A 19,106-nucleotide genomic window follows, 5' to 3' on the forward strand; every position below is an offset into this window, starting at 1 on the left:
CTTCGTGCTGTACGTGCTGGCTCAGTATTTTAACCCGTATAATGTTTTTACAAACAACAAAACGCTGCTACAATCAAACGGCCCTAAAAAGACCACATTCTACAAAGACAGGATTCGCCTTCATCCCCTGCGGAGATCTCTTGGAAGTCAACGGTACATGCCTCTTCTGCTCTACTGTGTCCTGCTGGGGACACTGCCAGTGACACGCATCCTAACCACCATCACATTCGACACACTCTCGCTACCCAACTACAGCCTTTTCAAGTTTGGCTTCAGCTACCACGCAATATACTGTAGCATACTCAACAACGGATGCGCATTTATCGGCGCATCAAGATCCAATCAAAGCCGTCACAGCACTCGAACCAAAAAGGCGAGTTGGACACGCGCTGTTATGTTATACGAATGGTGTTACTATTGGCTGGAGATATACAACTAAATCCTGGCCCCATGGAAGCCACGCAGGGAACAGGCATCCCCTTGCATATCTGCCTGGAGCCGGAGTCTGGGGCTCGAGCACCTGTGGGTGTGAGTGCGACAGCCGCGAGCCCCGGTGGGAAAAGCTCTGACACCTAAGCGCTAGATGTGAGCACCGTTGTCCCGGGAGCACTGGCGATCCAATCGGATCCAAGCGGGGGCGAAGTGACGGTCATAATGCCGGCAGTTGACGAGGTGGAGACAAGTATGCACGGCAGGAAAGATTGGCCGATGAATGGAAATCACGATCTTAAAATATCAAACGGTCTTCGCATCAATGAAGTCAATGCAATGAACTTGGAATCAACACAACGCCCTCTTCAGGAGAGAGTCGAGCGATGCATCACTGTGTCTAAGTATAAACATTCAAATATCTTTCAAATGGTTAACCATGCGAAAATCACATGGGACCCGAAAGTTAAACTTAGAAGAATATTTGGTGGACATTTAAACATTAGAAATCTTCTGCCGAAGCATGAGGAAATCAAATTGTTACTGCTGCACTCCAACTTGGACTTTTTATGCTTGAGTGAAAGCTGGGTTCACAGTAAAATTTTAACCACTTTTTTCGATGTGCTTTGATACACATGTTTTAGAAAAGATCGTGATACTGGGAGGGGGGGGGTAGTCATTTATATAAGGGATACTTTCAAATGTCAGGTTGTGGACTTTGACTATAATGTAGCAATTGAATGTCTAGTTGTAAGTGTCCATTTATCCCCAGAAATGCATTTTCGTATTTTAGTTGTATACAATCCCCCATCAGGTGATCAGGGATTTATTGATCATCTTGCAAAATTGCTGAAAGTTATTTCACACAAAACAGAAGTGATGATTTTTGGCAACTTTAACATCAATTGGCTGGACAAGAACAAACGGAAAAAAATTAAAACATCCATGTCCAAATTTGACTTTACTCAGATAATTAAGGGCCCAACCCGGATCACCAGGTCTTCCCAGTCCCAAATAGATTTGATGTTCTCCAATAGGGATGAACGTATTGTGGAGACGTATAATTTGATAACCGGATTATCAGATCCCAATATAATTTTAGCAGTTAGGAAATTAATGAAACATCGTTTTGTCAACTATGGTATGCCTAATTCAGATAAAATGGTAATTCTTAAACAGGATTTAGTAAGGTTAGAAAATGATCTCAGGGTTGTGACATGGAAGAATGTCTTTTCCTCTGTAGCTCTTTACATTTCACTTCTTTCTCCTGTTTCCCTCTTCTGATCCAATGTCCCCCCCCCGGCTGTTCTCTCTTCTCTCAAGAACTTCCAAATCATCACCCATCCGTTCTTTATGTTCCTCCCTTTTTTCCCCTACTCCTACCATTTGCAGATCATTTTAACACTAGGATTACGAGACCTGTCATTTTGACTGTTTTTAAACTTTGATGTGTTATTACTCTGTATACAGGCCGATTGACTTTTACTAATTCTGTATACAGGAAGTCCTCAATCTATGAACGAGTTTCGTTCCTACTCTGGCGATGTAACCCAAATTTCCATATAAGTCGGATTTCACTGTTAAAGTTGAAATTTACGTCAAGATACTTAACTAAACTAAAATACATTAAAATAAAAAAATAAGATGCTGTACTTACCATTACTGCTGAGAGGTGGATGGAGAAGAAGGAGGGGAGGGCGAAAAACGTAAAGATACTCCCAGTGCACAAACACAGACAAGCACTATGCACAAGTTAATCAGAAACTCGGAATATTGGACTTTTTAGTACAGGAAGTGCTTGTATGCGCTTTGTTTGGCGCGCAACCCACCGCAAATAAACAAGCAGCCGTAAACAAGCTCAGAGGCGCAGCACAAAAGCACACTTTTCAAACGAGGAGGAAACTGACTGCTTCAGCCCTGTGATGAGTGACATGCATATCAAGTGTTTTGTTGACTATTGAAAGTCATCATCTTCCAAACCGCTTATCCTGTACAGGGTCGCAGGGAGGTGCTGGAGCCTATCCCAGCTGACAATGGACAAAAGGCAGACTGCACCCTGAAATGGTCGCCAGCCAGTCGCAGGGGACACACACAGACACCGTCACTGAGCGGGAACCGATCCCACGCTGCCTGCTCACAACTCCGACGTGTGTACCACTACACCATCAGTGACGCATACCATTGAAAGTAAGAAGCCAAAATGACGTCCATTTGAGTCACGACGCCCGTGTGTCGACACTCACATCGGGTTATTAAAAAAATGCCGGAGCAACTCTGTCCGCTCATTCATGTAAACTGGTTATTCACAATGTTTCACAAAACCGAATTTTGACCTTAACCTGAATATTCACTGCATGTAAACGTAGACACTATGGTGCTGGGGACAAAAAGGAGGAAAAGACACGGGCGTTATAAAGTCGAAAGGTCGTAGGTCGCGAATGTTATAACTCGAGGACTTCCTGTATATTTAATTGCCAAGGTGAAATTTCAAGGTATTAAACAATATAAAAATAGTTACGAGTCATTATTACTTTAACTATGGCATGCCAGTCAATTTGACAGATCTACTTAATCTTACGCACGTTGCGCTGGGACGGCGGCGCTGGGTTTCCATAGCAACCAGGGCTGCATTGAGAAACGTTTCTGTTCAACATGATCTATAAAAAAATCTTGTGGAGTAGTGGAGGTGTTACATCTGCTTTAAAATATAGTCTGATGAATTGCTTGACTTACACACAGTGAGTCAGAGTAAAATAAAATGTTATATGGGCGGCACGATGGTCGACTGATCAGGACATCCGCCCCACAGTTCAGAGGTTGTGGGTTCGATTCCACCCTCAGCCTTCCTGTGTGGTGTTTGGATTTTCTCCACGTGCTTTGTGAGTTTTCTCTGGGTACTGCGGCTTTCTCCCACAGTCCAAAAACATGCACGGTAGTTTTATTGGACACTCTAAATTGCCCCTAGGTGTGATTGTGAGTGTGTATGTTTGTTTGTCTCCGTGTGCCCTGCGATTGGCTGTCAACAAGTTTAGGGTGTTGCATAGTTACATTCCATAAACAGATATGTTCCTGCTGTTGTTGTATGAAATTTTTGTTATTTAAAGGAACAATTATTTTCATCCTTAAGTTTTATTCGCCCTCTCTTCAAACATTTAGAGGATATTTCCTGGAAGCAAGTTGTGCCTAGCTTTGATACATAATTTGAACTGTTTTAGATTCCACCAGATCTTTGAACTTCAATGCTACTATAACAATAAATGGTTCAGTCCTACAGAAAATATGTCCATTGAGTGCAGTGTCAGGGGTCAACAGAGGGTCCCCAGCATTTGCATTGCCATCACTCACACACGCATACAAGCACACACACATGCCTCGATCCTACTTTGCGGCATGATAGCCTGTTAAAGATTAATATCCCACAAATCAGACAATATATCGCCATTGTTTCTTAATATACAAAATGTTATGTCCAAGTGCTTATGTTAACAGTGCTAAACAACTCAACACTAACATTTATTAACACTAAAATACCTAGTATGACAAAATAAAATTAAAATTAAATAATTTTAAAAATGTTAGTTTTTAGAGATGCTTCAAGTGTGTGTGTTTAGGGCATGGCACAAGCAACTTTGTGGGCGGGCATGGCCTCCTATGGCCTGCCTGTAGGGATGGGTGTGCATCTTCTCTGACCTCATTATACCAAGCTGAAGAAAAACAGCAAAGAAAAAGCATGGTTGCCTCATAAAGTTGATCGGGATTTCATTTGTAAAGCTTTACATGCTATCAGAATATTGCTATTGTATGTGGCTGAAAGGTTTGACTTTAAATATGACAGTGGATTTGAGAATTATTATTTTTTTTACATTTCTTGAAATGCTATTGTAGTAAATGGTCACTATTCTAGTGATTAATATTACATGCTAAAACGTGTTCCAGATCCAACACTAAATTCTTGCATTATTCTTATCATTCTAAAATGAAAATCCTATGAGGAAAAGATGTGGGGTGAGAACTGACATTCCTATGTATATCCCTAATTAATCCAAGTGCTGAGGGAGAACTGGTTTAGATTCATGGATATTCCCAAACTTGGCTCTCTTGATGCAAGACCTTGTGATAGAAACAGCATGCAGCAGGAAATTGAATGCAGCTGCATCTCTGTTGTTTGTTTCAGTGGATTTTCTTCACTGTGCCTTTTGCTCCCACACTCTTTAAAAGGTCAAAGGATCAAGAATATACCCAGAAACATCACAAGCCTCATGTAAAGCTTCTCTGCATTTTCATGGCGTCATCTTCTCCGACTTGAGGAATGTCTTGGTCAGCCATTGCTGGGAAAGAGGGAATTTCACTGTGGTAGGGGACAGTGGTTACTGGAAGTCAGTCAGTGGTTTCTTAGTGTGACGTTCTGAGGCAGTTTACAGGGATGTATTTCATTATTTCAGGCATTACATTCTTATGTGAAGTTTGCCTTGCCATTACTTACAAAACTATTACGCACAGTCTGTTGTTTGACATTAATATAAGTTTATATAAGGTAACCTTGATGAGACTCACACTGGGAAAATCTGCGATCCTGGTTACACTCACACCCACGCACGCATGCACACACCCCCGACACACACACACACACACCCACCTACACGCACACACACCAAGATAATATTGCTACCTTCTACCACATGCCAGTTTATGGGGGTCCTAGCTAGGCTAGTTAAATGACCCTACCTAGGGTTAGGGTCAAAACAGATTTGTGTGTTTGGAGCTGTTCAGACTCAGACTCATCCTACCCTCCGGTGTCAATCCGTCGTGGAAAAATTTGATTTAATTTGCTTTGTGATTGTTCAGACTACACAAGAGCCATTCCGTTTCAATGTGGATGGGGTAAAAATCTGATTTTGGCAACACCTTTCCTACTTTGTGTCAGTTCACCTCAGATGAGCAGATGGGCCGAGAAAAGCCAGTGGCGTTATGGGGAGTTGTTGATAGAAATAACCTTTTGCTTTGCATGGTAGCTTTTTATCTTGCATTTGGAGATGCAGCGATGAACTGTGTTAAAAGGAACCAGTTCACCATCTCCTGGATGCATGACCAGGGTAACATGCGTAACATTTTTCCTGTGGCAAATGTGTTCGATCCACTTTTTACGCTCTGGTGACTTCTTGGGAAAGCTGAAGTCTCTGGTGACATGACATTGGTATTTATGGGCACGTTGTTGATGCTGACCCATCTTTGCATAGTGCATAAGGCTTGAAGCAATTCAAGCAGTAATGTCTCTTGCTGCACATGATTTTTATGCTTTTTTTCAGTAGACACGGACAAATACACGGTCAATACTCTTTTTTTGTGGCACCGTCTTTCACCTGAAATGGAAAAATAAATCGCTTGAATGATAGTACTAGGTTTGAATATACAGGATGTGGTCAAAATGGATTACCTTGCATTTCACAGCCTAAGCACCTTCGGCCCAGTGGTTCTGCACACGGCACAGGGCTGCCCAGATGTCCTCATCAAGACTGTTAATCAATGACACGTGGATGGACCAAGGGGTGTGGTCATTCTATGCGAGTAAAGCGGCACAGAACAGGCATGTCCAGAAAAGTTGCTAGCTTAATTTAAGATTGTTTGCCTTACGGTGATCTGATTTTCAGTCCCTACACAACAAGAGGTCCTCATGAGTGGTAATGGACACCAATCTATGTTCCCAAGATGTGACAAAATAAAATACATGCACACACACACACACACACACACACACACTACTGCTCAGCTGTACTCTGTGTGGCTTCACTGCTGCTCCTGCTGAGTTAACAGTTGCCTGCACCTCCTATAGAACCTGTAATTCCGACCTCATGTCAGCCTGAGACAGAGGGTGCCATCACACCAAGACTGTCTGCCATCAATTCATTTTTAGCTGTGATGCCCATGAACTATTTTGACTTGAACTTGAAATGAGTGCAAAGAGATAGGTGAGTGGGTAAAAAAAATTAATGAATCAAAAATAATAATACCCCGTTTTGACCGCAATTAACCTTGTAAACTGGCACCTAAATAATGAATTCACATATTCCGTAATTCGTCAACAATAACATTCACTTGTAAATTATGTACATAAAATGTTGATGTTGCAAAAAATACTTTCTTTGCAAAAGCTGTCTTGTCGTTTCGTGCAACCCACTTTTATACAAAACATAACCTTGAGGAAGACATTTATTTTTTAATTTTTTTGTGGCCATTTACTTGGTCGTCACCCCAGTCTGTTTCAGGACAAACCCAGGCTCACAAGCTTCTTGTTGAGCAGCGACAATTATGCTATGCTATTATATAAGTAGTAATATTAGACATTACATATACCGTATTTTCCGGACTATAAGGTGCACCTTTACATAAGCTGGACGTTTCACAAGCAAACACACAGAACGTGCCTTAGTCCGCATGACGGTGGTTTTATTGTTCGCTGCTTTCATCATCTTGCAGGCCCTGCACCTACCCGTTTGTAAATTCCACATGAGAGGCTAAATATTTATAATGTTTAAATTGCTCCAAAGTGTAGGCACTCATACTACACACAAGGTACGCGGAAATATCCGGCGCACAAACAAGGAGGAAATAGGTCCGGTTCGTAGCTCCACTCAATATTGAGAATTCTGTAGGGATCCAAACCATTTATAATGTCTATTTTTGCAAGATGTCGGTCTATGGCTTTACTGTCTAATTTAACAATGTAAAGCCCCGCCAATTTCTTTCATTTTAACATGTTTTTGAATCGACAAATACACAGCCTTTAAAATGTCGCTGCCACTCTGGTTTGTCACGTAATTCATAATCTAGCGCATAGCGCCCTCACCTGTTCTTCCACCTGCAGTCACATCCTGTTAATGGCAATTGTACACCACTCAGTGTATTGAATTGTATTGTAATTCCGGTTAGACAGTCCCAACAGGTGGAAGAAAAATCCACAGAATAGCCACACCGGTCTATAAGACGCATGATTCAAAACCTAGGAAAAACGTTGCGTCTTATAGTCCAGGAAAGATGCTCTTTAGAACCCTAAGTACCAGTAAACGTGTATACAATGTGGCGCATTTTCATACTTTTGCAGGGACTCGTATATAATACCCCCCCTCAATTTTGGATGATTTTTTTAGCAATTTTTGGGCATATTGTGTATATATATATATATATGTATATATATATATATATATATATATATATATATATATATATATATATATATATATATATATATATATATATATAGTATATTCCTTTCTAAACATGTGTTGTTAATGGCAATTTCAGGAATCAAGAGTTTTGTCTAATTTCATTAAGGGGCTAATTTCGGTCACAACTGTAATTCTTCCAAACAGGCAGTGGCGCGCTCTCTGTTGGCGCTGTATCTCCACTGCCTGTGAGTAACGGAAATGAAAGCAGCATTATGTTTTACTGAGTGCATTGTGCCAATCACAGTCATTTTGTCACCGTCCAGACTGAGCAGTTTCACCTTGCTAGACTGTTCAGAGTGAGACGGAGGAGGGTGAGCTGACATGGTCGCTACACTGAAATGCTGATAGTGAAATCCCATTAGATGTTCTCCCACGAATGCAAAGCAAACACAAATAAGAGGAGCCAGAGCAGGTGGGTGGTCTGTCACTTTCACTGTACTCCACTGGTAGGAGAAGCCTGTGCCTATGCACCCACACACATACACAAAAACACAGAACCGTAAAGGTACTATTGGCAAATCACTTCACTGTGTCACTGAGTGTATGTTTGCGAGCGTGTGTCCAAATGAGTCTGATTTGGGGAATTTATTACATGATTACGAGATGCCAGTAAATTTAAATTGCATCATGCGGAACATATTTGCACTTGCCAACTACCTTTAGCACAAACAGGGTGAAAAGACAGAAAGAAAGAAAAAGAATGACGGCAAGATGTGTGTGTGTGTGGGGGGGATCACTAAAAATGATAAAAGAGGAATACCTACTCAGATGTGGCCATATATCTGTAATGGTTTTTGGTTGGAGGAAGTTGGCAAAAGCATATTTCCAAATTAGAGAGCTCCAATTTAGTTTTTAGGAAACAGAATCCTCACTGTCAGCATTCTAAACAGCGAGAAGCATGGGACAAAATACACCCAGACGATATTTGATTCAGACAAGATGGGAGGACCCGGCTTCGTGGTGTATTTGCAGAACCCCAAAAGCCACAGGACACTTAAAAAGACGTTGGCTGGCAAGGTATTGATCGCAATCTGGGCTGTATGCTGTCAAACATGACAACGCTAATAACAATGAAACATTACTGCTATTCTCAGAGATAAATTTATTTTCCACTTGTGACTAAAATGGAATCAGATTAAAAATGAAAATTTATTTATTCAGTATTTATTATTTAATGACAAATTGTAAATTAACAATTCAGCATTTTTCTTTTTTTTTTTTTTTTGCTACCGGAATTAGTTTTGTCTAGGGCAGGGATCGATAACCCACAGCTCCGGAGATGCATGCGGCGCTTTCATCCTTATGTTGCGGCTCTGCGTGGCTTAGGAAAATAAATTATAATTGTCCGACTGAGACATGACGTCAGACGTAGCTTCGTTATCTCCCTTTTTATTATTCCCACACGGCTGCCTTTTTTATTATTCCAACTATGGTTGCCGTCTGCTTATTCCTCACTCGCACACCCCTCCCATCCAGCATGTTGCATTCAGGAACCTCGGAAACAACACAACTGAGCAAAACACAAACGTCACCACAACACAGATAACCCAATTTGTCACAGTATGTTATTTGTCTGAAAAACATGCTTCTTAGTAAGTGAAAGTTTTTAACTTCTTTCTTTAGACCATGTGCAATTTTGGTGATCAGCATTCACCTTCCTCAGAGACATTTGATAGCACAAGAAATAGCCGGCATGCGTGGCTGCCTTCTGACACGGCTGCTGCCAGCGACACCAAAACTGCACAATATCTGGACAAAGTATTTTATTTGTGTGTGTTCGTTTGTTTGATTGTAGTTGTAAATTGTAAGATTGTTGTGACCTCGACACATGAAAATAAAATTATATAGTCACTGTCGGCCGAAAATCTCGGAAGTCCAAATATGGTCAAATTCATTTTTTTTCATCATAAATAGATTCCCGTGGTGTGTCCTTACTTCGTCTGTATTTTATGCAATTCTAGCCAATTTAAAGCGCTTAAAATAGCAAATAGTCAAATAAATCACGATTTCATGGCCGGAGGTGTGTGCAACGCGACGACGTGTTCTCCGTCTGCTGAATGCAGCCTTTTTTTTTTTTTAATACAAGAACAAGTGAAAATAGTAAAGTCGTTGGATTATATTGGCTTGTTTAATATGGATCGATGAGATGCTTCGTTGCAAAAAGACACCCTTCATGTGTTCGTGAGGTAAGGCTCCGTTTAATTTTAATATGCACTTTAGAGGCGGTTTGTTGGATCATTGTTTTATTTACTGCATCACTCATGGCTTTAAACCTGAAAGAAGGCGTTTTGTGAAGGCCTTGTAGCCAAAATGAAGTTGTATTGTATTGCATTGTATTGAGCAGGTGTGTTTGCTGGTGTGACGTTTCAAAGGTTGGGGGCACGATGAGGGCTTCAATGAGCCCGGACTTTGAAGTACTTGGATGTTGCCGGCTTGGTTTTTATCCTCTTTTAATCAATTCAAGCGTCAAATTACCGATTGAATGTATTTTGTAGGTAGTAATATGTGTACGTGTGTTTGCAATGAGGTATTAAACAACTTGAACGAAGCGGTGCCTGGGAATTCAAACAAGCTGACGTTTTTTGGAGGTTAATGTCACTCAGTGTTTGCGGCTCCCAGGGCTTTCTTTTCCACGGCAACCGGGTCGAAATGGCTCTTTGAGTGTGAAAGGTTGCTGACCCCTGGTCTAGGGAGACAACAATCAAAGCACATAAATACACAAATTTTACACATTTATATAGCAAGTGATGTTAAATTGTCCCTCTGACAAAAATAATTTTCCCTCAAAAAGTCAGTCTTGGTTAGAGCTTCAGCGGGATGGAACATACTGTCCCACACAATAAAATAATTAGGCAATTTCAGCACCTTTATAGTTGGGAATACAAGATGTAAGTTTACAACCTGACTGACTTCAAGTCAGCAGACTCCCTACCGATTTCATGTGCGGTTGGGTATTGTTAGTTGTACATTGAAAAAAGAGAGCTTATGACCAACTGGCAACTCCTGACTGGACATACAAAACAGCAGCCTGATTATTTTTAATTTTTATCAATATTATTGTTTTGCGTGTTACAGATTTAATTGAAAAGCCAATGGCCTAATCAAACAGTGTGATCAGTTGAAATACGAAAGTGCAGATGCCAGCTCGAACTGTGCAAAAAGATTTCAGTCAAAACTCACACATCGAAAATGCTATGTGTAGTATTAAGAAACGGGTTAGCAACCCTACCGTTTGTCTTGCTGGTTCTCACACTCGACTCTCAAACAAATTAGGAACGGAGGTTGCATTGTTTTGAGCAGGGCCGCACTAGATGACCACTATCACACAAGCACATAGGCAATTGCATGCTGCTGACATTGAGCGGAATCCTCGTTGTCATGGTTTTGCTCGGTTGCGTTCTCTCTCTCTCTCTCTCTCTCTCTCTCTCTCTCTCTCTCTCTCTCTCTCTCTCTCTCTCTCTCTCTCTCTCTCTCTCTCTCTCTCTCTCTCTCTCTCTCTCTCTCTCTCTCTCTCTCTCTCTCTCTCTCTCTCTCTCTCTCTCTCTCTCTCTCTCTCTCTCTCTCTCTCTCTCTCTCTCTCTCTCTCTCTCTCACACTCACTCACTCACTCACTCACTCACTCACTCACTCACTCACTCACTCACTCACTCACTCACGACTCACGACTCACGACTCACGATCATCAGCGGGGTTTAAAAGGACGCCGTTCTCCGGACTGCTGACTTTGCTTGCTTCACAGCCCAAACTCACATTTTAGACATCTCGTTAGTATTCTTGTTCATAGCCTAGTTTGCCTCGTTTATCATTTTTTGTTGTTGTTTGATTAATTATAGTGTAAACAACCCAATTTCAAAATTATTTTTGCTGTTGGTATTTGGTGTATATTATTATTATTAGTAGTAATATTTTAAATTACTGCACTATTTTCTGTAATTCCGTTGTGTTCAAATGTTCAAATTCATTATGTAACTTTTGTTGTGAAAGTTTGCAATAACAGTTGTAATAGGAAAAAGACGCACGAACGGAGTGAGAACCACCGTCCATCTGTCTTTTGTTTAGCATCGGCCGAAGCGGCAATATTTCTTATGGTAGATGGAAGCTACTGTAAATGAAATAGTTATTTAACAAACAAGCAGAAAACCATCAGTTCAAGACTTTACCATCTATTGGTATACATTTGGTATCCTCAACACTTTGACTGAGCACTTTATATTTCGCGTAATTGGATTTTGTCTATCTCGTATCCCGTATACTTTTCGGTTGTGCAATTTCCCTTGCATTGTGCAAGTGCTTTTTGTTTGTATTGGATACTTCCTGGCTTTGTTTCGCCAACATTTTTTGTTAATACTTTGTCAGGCCTCCGTTATTGTAATAAACATCTTTTTGTAGTCGACGCCTTTTGTTCGATTCTGCTTTTTTGGGATCCACACTTTATAGTCCGCTTGACTGTTGTGATGTTGACTGACCAATAGTATAGATTTGTGAAAAAACATATAATTTACCAAATTCTGACAAAGAACTTTTCATCCCGATGCCACCGATATAGAAGTTGACTGTTAAAGAGGTAATATCACTTTGTTGTTATTTTTCTTTTGCCTTTTTTTTCCATAAAACATGTTAAAATGAGGGTGGCACGGTGGTCGACTGGTTAGCACGTCCGCCTCACAGTTCAGAGGTCGTGGGTTTGATCCCGGCTCCGGCCTCCCTGTGTGGAGTTTGCATGTTCTTCCCGTGCCTGCGTGGGTTTTCTCCGGGTACTCCGGTTTCCTCCCACATTCCAAAAACATGCATGGTAAGTTGATTGGACTCTCTAAATTGCCCCTAAGTGTGATTGTGAGTATGGGTGTTTGTTTGTCTGTGTGTGACCTGCGATTGGCTGGAAACCAATTCAGGGTGTCCCCCGCCTACTGCCCAATGACAGCTGGGATAGGCTCCAGCACGCCCGCGACCCTTGTGAGGATAAGCGGTATAGGTAATGGATGGATGGATGTTAAAGTGAAGTAATCATGGGCCAGAACTTTTCTGAAAAAAAAAATGTTTTCATGTGTATTTTTAAATGCGGCATCAGTCTTATTCCTAAGCGAGGCTGCCACTAAATTACATTGACCTTTCAGATATCCTGTTATGATATATTTCTGAAACTGAACAGGGATGGACTTCCCACCTTCTACCACTTGGTGTCAAGGCGATAGTAGGATGAGCCTCGCCTCGAAGCAGCTCTACAGACTACAACAAGAGGAGTCTTGAATTAGTTATACATGATCCTACTTTGTATATTTAACAAGAGGAATTGGGTATTACCAGCATCCAACATGCTTTTCGCCATTAGAACAGCCTCATGCCAGAAAGTCCGGTTGGACAGGATGAACATCAGACTTTGAAGGACAGCACGGACGCTTCTCTTTACTCTGCGTCTAGCTCATTTTTCTCTTCTTCCTGAAAATGTGCATGTCGTCTCTGACCTGTGAAAAACACATACAGTATGCCAATTTTTCTCTTTTTTTTTTCTTCAATTTTCACGTCAATGGGACATTTGAAACGCGGACATTTTTAGACCCTCTTTTACCCTAACGTTTGAAAAATATTTAAAAATATATAAATAAGTTCCTGGGGTTGAATTGTTGGACTGTGAAAAGACGAATAAACATCTCTTTGGCAGTGAATGAGTTAAATAAATATTGATTAACTCATTCAAGCCTAAAACATATTTATATACCAAGACATAAATATGTCCTTGGCACTGAATGAGTTAAGATCAAAATTTCAACAATGATAAACATGGACATATAGTATGTGTTTTTCACAGGACAGTGACGATATGTAATCATGTGAACATTTCTCTCCACAAATGTCTCCACAATGACTGAGCGCAACATTGTTCTATTATACTGTAATCCCACCCATTCCTGATTTCTCACAGGAAAAGACACAGAAGACAGTTTTTAAGTAAATTTTAAGTCTATAACGTAGTTAATACTTATTTACTTCATTTTTTAAATCATTTTTCATTTAAATGGTGTGTGTCCCAGTACATTGTTATTATCCACATTATTATTATTATTATTATTATTATTATTATTATTATTATTATTATCATAAACAAAAAGTAGGTGAGTGATGTTTCATTTTCATTTCTGCAGAAATTTCTCAGCCACCATAATGATTTACTCACACGGTGAACCTTTTAATGAAAAAAAAAAACAGATTCTACAGCCAAGCTTTGGCGACCACAATGGCAGGAGCTAATGTGGATCCATCATTTTATATACCGCTTACCCTGTTTGGGGTCTTTAGGAGCTGGAATGCATCTCTGCTGACTGTGTTTCAGAGGCAGGGTGCAACCTGGATTGGTTGCCTGTCAATCACAGGGAACATGAAGAGACAGACAACCATTTACACTCACATCCACACCTACAGTCCATAAGTTGCAACTGAACCCATACGGGCTGCCTGGAAGTCCGGTAGCTGAACCACATAACTGGGAACCCAAACCCAAACAAGATCAATATCCCAACTGGTAAGTGTTGTTTTTACCTTTATAAATGTGTATGCCTATAAATACACTGGTCATTACAGTTTGTATGCTGCAATGAAATGATCATGTTCAGCACATGAACATACTGTATATATTAGTGAAAAATGCATTTATTTGTGGAGCAAGAGTGAGCTCATCCAGATGGAATGAGATTTAAACCAAAGCCAGATCAAAGGAACAATAGCACAACGGAAACGGCGGACAGCTCTTGAGAAAAAAAAAAACAAAAAAAAAAACAGGAATATATATTCATCACAATCAAAACAGCCTTCTTTCTTCCACCACAAGAGACTACAAACAACTACTGTCAGCTCTGCACTGGTTTTACATCAAGGTTCATGCGTATAGATGCACACACAGAATATATTTACCAAATGACATTCACCATTTTAAACAGCCGATGACAACAAAAGCCACAACAACCCGCCACTCATGATAAGCCTGACAATAAAGGTCATTGGAGTCAAGCATAAAGCAATGAGACCAACTTGCTAAAGATATTTTACTTTGTATCACATGAATAGTCAGCCAAAGAAAACAGCATCCCCGTAATCAACCAAATCGTCTTGTTTAACGCTGAGGTGACTTGATTTGCCTGTGCAAGGGAAGGAGTAGTAGTTGTTGGGAAGGGAATGCTCATGTTATCTATTAGGCTTTGCCTGCCCGGCACATTAGACACACAAGTCGCACATCACTCATTTCATGGTAAGTGTGCTGGAACAGATTATAAATGGCTGCTACGAAATAATATGGATAAGAAGCGGCAATGGCTGGTTCTGGGAGTTTGTAGTCTGAAGATGCACAGCAAAGTGAGCACACTCCAAATCCACATTTATGCACACCCCTACACTATCCAAAGTTTTATTTATAAATGTATTGATTCAGCCTGGTGTTAGGCATATTTCTCTATCTTCTATCACCAAAGTTGTCAACTACCAAATGATCTAATACCACAGATTTCAAGTGAGAAAACATACAGTACATAATACAGTACACACACAGACACACACACATTAGGGCTGGGAAAAAAAAAATCATTTTGCGATGTATCGTGATACTTTTTGTGCCCATACCAAATATCGATACATTGATGAAGTATCGATACTTTCAATACCTTATGAATTGCCGTGTTTGTGTTTATGTGTGTGTATTTGATGGGTGCGCTATGCAAGCTGTGCACAACTTGGCCACCTGGGGCAGTGTGGGGCCTCGTATTGAGATGCATGTGGTTACACTGAGGGGTAGAAGAAGATATGTGTTGTTACATTGAGGAGTAGAAGAAAATCACGGTCCACTGATAGTGTAGTGGTACACACGCCTGAGTTGTGTGCGGGCAGCGTGGGATCGATTCCCGCTCAGTGACAGTGTCTATGTGTGCCCTGCGACTGGCTGGCGACCAGTTCGGGGTGTAGTCTGCCTTCGCCCATTGACAGCTGGGATAGGCTCCAGCAATTCCCCGCGACCCTGTATAGGATAAGCGGTTTGGAAGATGACATGACATGACAAGAAAATCACGATCGAGAATCATAGGTTTAAAAACTTGGTTTTTAAGAAATGAAGCATTTTCGAAAAAATAAAACTAATAAAACTAACACACTTGCCCTGAAAGTGAATTAAAACTAACTACATAAAATAAAAATTTAATTCTTTATGGGTTGGATGAGCATTATACGGGACAGTTTTTCAAGTTTTTTTTTTTTTTTTTTTTTGCAATTCTGATCTCTGTCTTTGTGTTTTCATGCAAGTATGAACCACAGGATATGATGGTCATTTTTTTTTTTTTTTTGCTTTTGGTAGAAGGCAAATCAAAAAAAGAGTATAAAGGTTCTTATTTGAAGTGGAAGCCCAAGGAGGTTATTCTGCCTGCCACCACCCTTCCTTTCCTTGGTCTCCTTCTTTCGTGTTTCTGAGGTGAGTGCACAGTGGCTGACATATTTGTGCTGCCATGTGCCCACTTTATATCCGTACATCCATGCTGAGAAAGGCTGCAGCACAAAGTGAAAGGCCATGCTGGAATTCCTATAATGCGCTGTGGAAACTGTGACTGCTTTTGATTTAAATGGTTTCAGATGTGCATTTTGGAGCTGCATGGTGAGAAACAGCTCACTGCTTTGCCTGCATGTGCACAGAAAAAAGTCTTAAGGCAGCATTCTGAACACAGGAGCATGCAAGCGCATGGTTGATAACTGATGCTCAACAAAATTATTGTATTATGATTCATGCATTTCTGGGTGTGACAAGGTTTCTGCAAGTTTTGATTCACATTTATGTCCACAGGTTTGGAACATGAAAAGTTTGTCGTTGAGATTCTTAACCGTAACATGCTTTCAAATAGTGTGTTTGGGGTGAATCAGTGGAATTCATCTTAATAATGAGGGTTTTAATCCATTCCTCAACACCAGTGTTTTTCAAACTCTGTGCCGCAAGATATTGTCAGGTGTGCCATGGGAAATTATCTAATTTGTGTGCCTGTGTGGTCTAGCGCCTGGCAGCGTAATCATGTAGTTTCTACATTGTAGTACTATTCCATACCAGTAGGTAGTAGCATCAGCAGGTAGCTAATTGTCTTTGTTTAGAGACAAGCGAATTAGTGACGCATGTTTATCCAAACAGGCCCATGTTTCACACTAAGTATCAATATGAAACATTATACAATTCTTTTTTCTTTGTGTTTATTTAATTCCTATGCAAGACGTTATAATATAACGTCATTCTTCAATGTTAAAAAATGCTTCTATAAACCATATAACATTTATATTGTTAAAATAATCTTTTTTTTTTCACAATTTCAGCTGGTGGTGTGCCGCGGGATTTTTTCAATGAAATAAATGTGCCTTGACTCAAAAAAGTTTGAAAAACACTGCTCTACACAAATGCACGCTGCTAGTGAATCGGCAGTGAGGCAATGCATGCTGGAAAGCTTCCTGTCATGGGGTAAATATTGGCTCAATTATTGATAGGCTACAGAATTGAAAGGAAACAAGAGCACAAAACACTAAGTTTTATTTATTTGTTTTAGCAATAGCCGTTACGATGCAAAAATGCATTTGAAATATCCTCATTGATACACCAACACCAAATAGTGAAATGTGTGTGAAAAGCAGACATGCTTTATCCTAAATTTTCCAGTCTGCTCAGACTCATTTCTGACTGTTATATGCTTTTTTTCCTGTTTGTTTGTTCAATTGTTTGTTTTTTCTCTCTCTCTCTCTCTCTCTCTCTCTCTCTCTCTCTCTCTCTCTCTCTCTCTCTCTCTCTCTCTCTCTCTCTCTCTCTCTCTCTCTCTCTCTCTCTCTCTCTCTCTCTCTCTCTCTCTCTCTCTCTCTCTCTCTCTCTCTCTCTCTCTCTCTCTCTCTCTCTCTCTCTCACACTCACTCACTCACTCACTCACTCACTCACTCACTCACTCACTCACTCACTCACTCACTCACTCACTCACTCACGACTCACGACTCACGACTCACGATCATCAGCGGGGTTTAAAAGGACGCCGTTCTCCGGACTGCTGACTTTGCTTGCTTCACAGCCCAAACTCACATTTTAGACATCTCGTTAGTATTCTTGTTCATAGCCTAGTTTGCCTCGTTTATCATTTTTTGTTGTTGTTTGATTAATTATAGTGTAAACAACCCAATTTCAAAATTATTTTTGCTGTTGGTATTTGGTGTATATTATTATTATTAGTAGTAATATTTTAAATTACTGCACTATTTTCTGTAATTCCGTTGTGTTCAAATGTTCAAATTCATTATGTAACTTTTGTTGTGAAAGTTTGCAATAACAGTTGTAATAGGAAAAAGACGCACGAACGGAGTGAGAACCACCGTCCATCTGTCTTTTGTTTAGCATCGGCCGAAGCGGCAATATTTCTTATGGTAGATGGAAGCTACTGTAAATGAAATAGTTATTTAACAAACAAGCAGAAAACCATCAGTTCAAGACTTTACCATCTATTGGTATACATTTGGTATCCTCAACACTTTGACTGAGCACTTTATATTTCGCGTAATTGGATTTTGTCTATCTCGTATCCCGTATACTTTTCGGTTGTGCAATTTCCCTTGCATTGTGCAAGTGCTTTTTGTTTGTATTGGATACTTCCTGGCTTTGTTTCGCCAACATTTTTTGTTAATACTTTGTCAGGCCTCCGTTATTGTAATAAACATCTTTTTGTAGTCGACGCCTTTTGTTCGATTCTGCTTTTTTGGGATCCACACTTTATAGTCCGCTTGACTGTTGTGATGTTGACTGACCAATAGTATAGATTTGTGAAAAAACATATAATTTACCAAATTCTGACAAAGAACTTTTCATCCCGATGCCACCGATATAGAAGTTGACTGTTAAAGAGGTAATATCACTTTGTTGTTATTTTTCTTTTGCCTTTTTTTTCCATAAAACATGTTAAAATGAGGGTGGCACGGTGGTCGACTGGTTAGCACGTCCGCCTCACAGTTCAGAGGTCGTGGGTTTGATCCCGGCTCCGGCCTCCCTGTGTGGAGTTTGCATGTTCTTCCCGTGCCTGCGTGGGTTTTCTCCGGGTACTCCGGTTTCCTCCCACATTCCAAAAACATGCATGGTAAGTTGATTGGACTCTCTAAATTGCCCCTAAGTGTGATTGTGAGTATGGGTGTTTGTTTGTCTGTGTGTGACCTGCGATTGGCTGGAAACCAATTCAGGGTGTCCCCCGCCTACTGCCCAATGACAGCTGGGATAGGCTCCAGCACGCCCGCGACCCTTGTGAGGATAAGCGGTATAGGTAATGGATGGATGGATGTTAAAGTGAAGTAATCATGGGCCAGAACTTTTCTGAAAAAAAAAATGTTTTCATGTGTATTTTTAAATGCGGCATCAGTCTTATTCCTAAGCGAGGCTGCCACTAAATTACATTGACCTTTCAGATATCCTGTTATGATATA

Source organism: Filicampus tigris, chromosome 6 (genome assembly GCF_054856515.1).
Source record: "Filicampus tigris isolate MCC_2025a chromosome 6, RoL_Ftig_1.0, whole genome shotgun sequence".
Lineage (NCBI taxonomy): Eukaryota > Metazoa > Chordata > Actinopteri > Syngnathiformes > Syngnathidae > Filicampus > Filicampus tigris.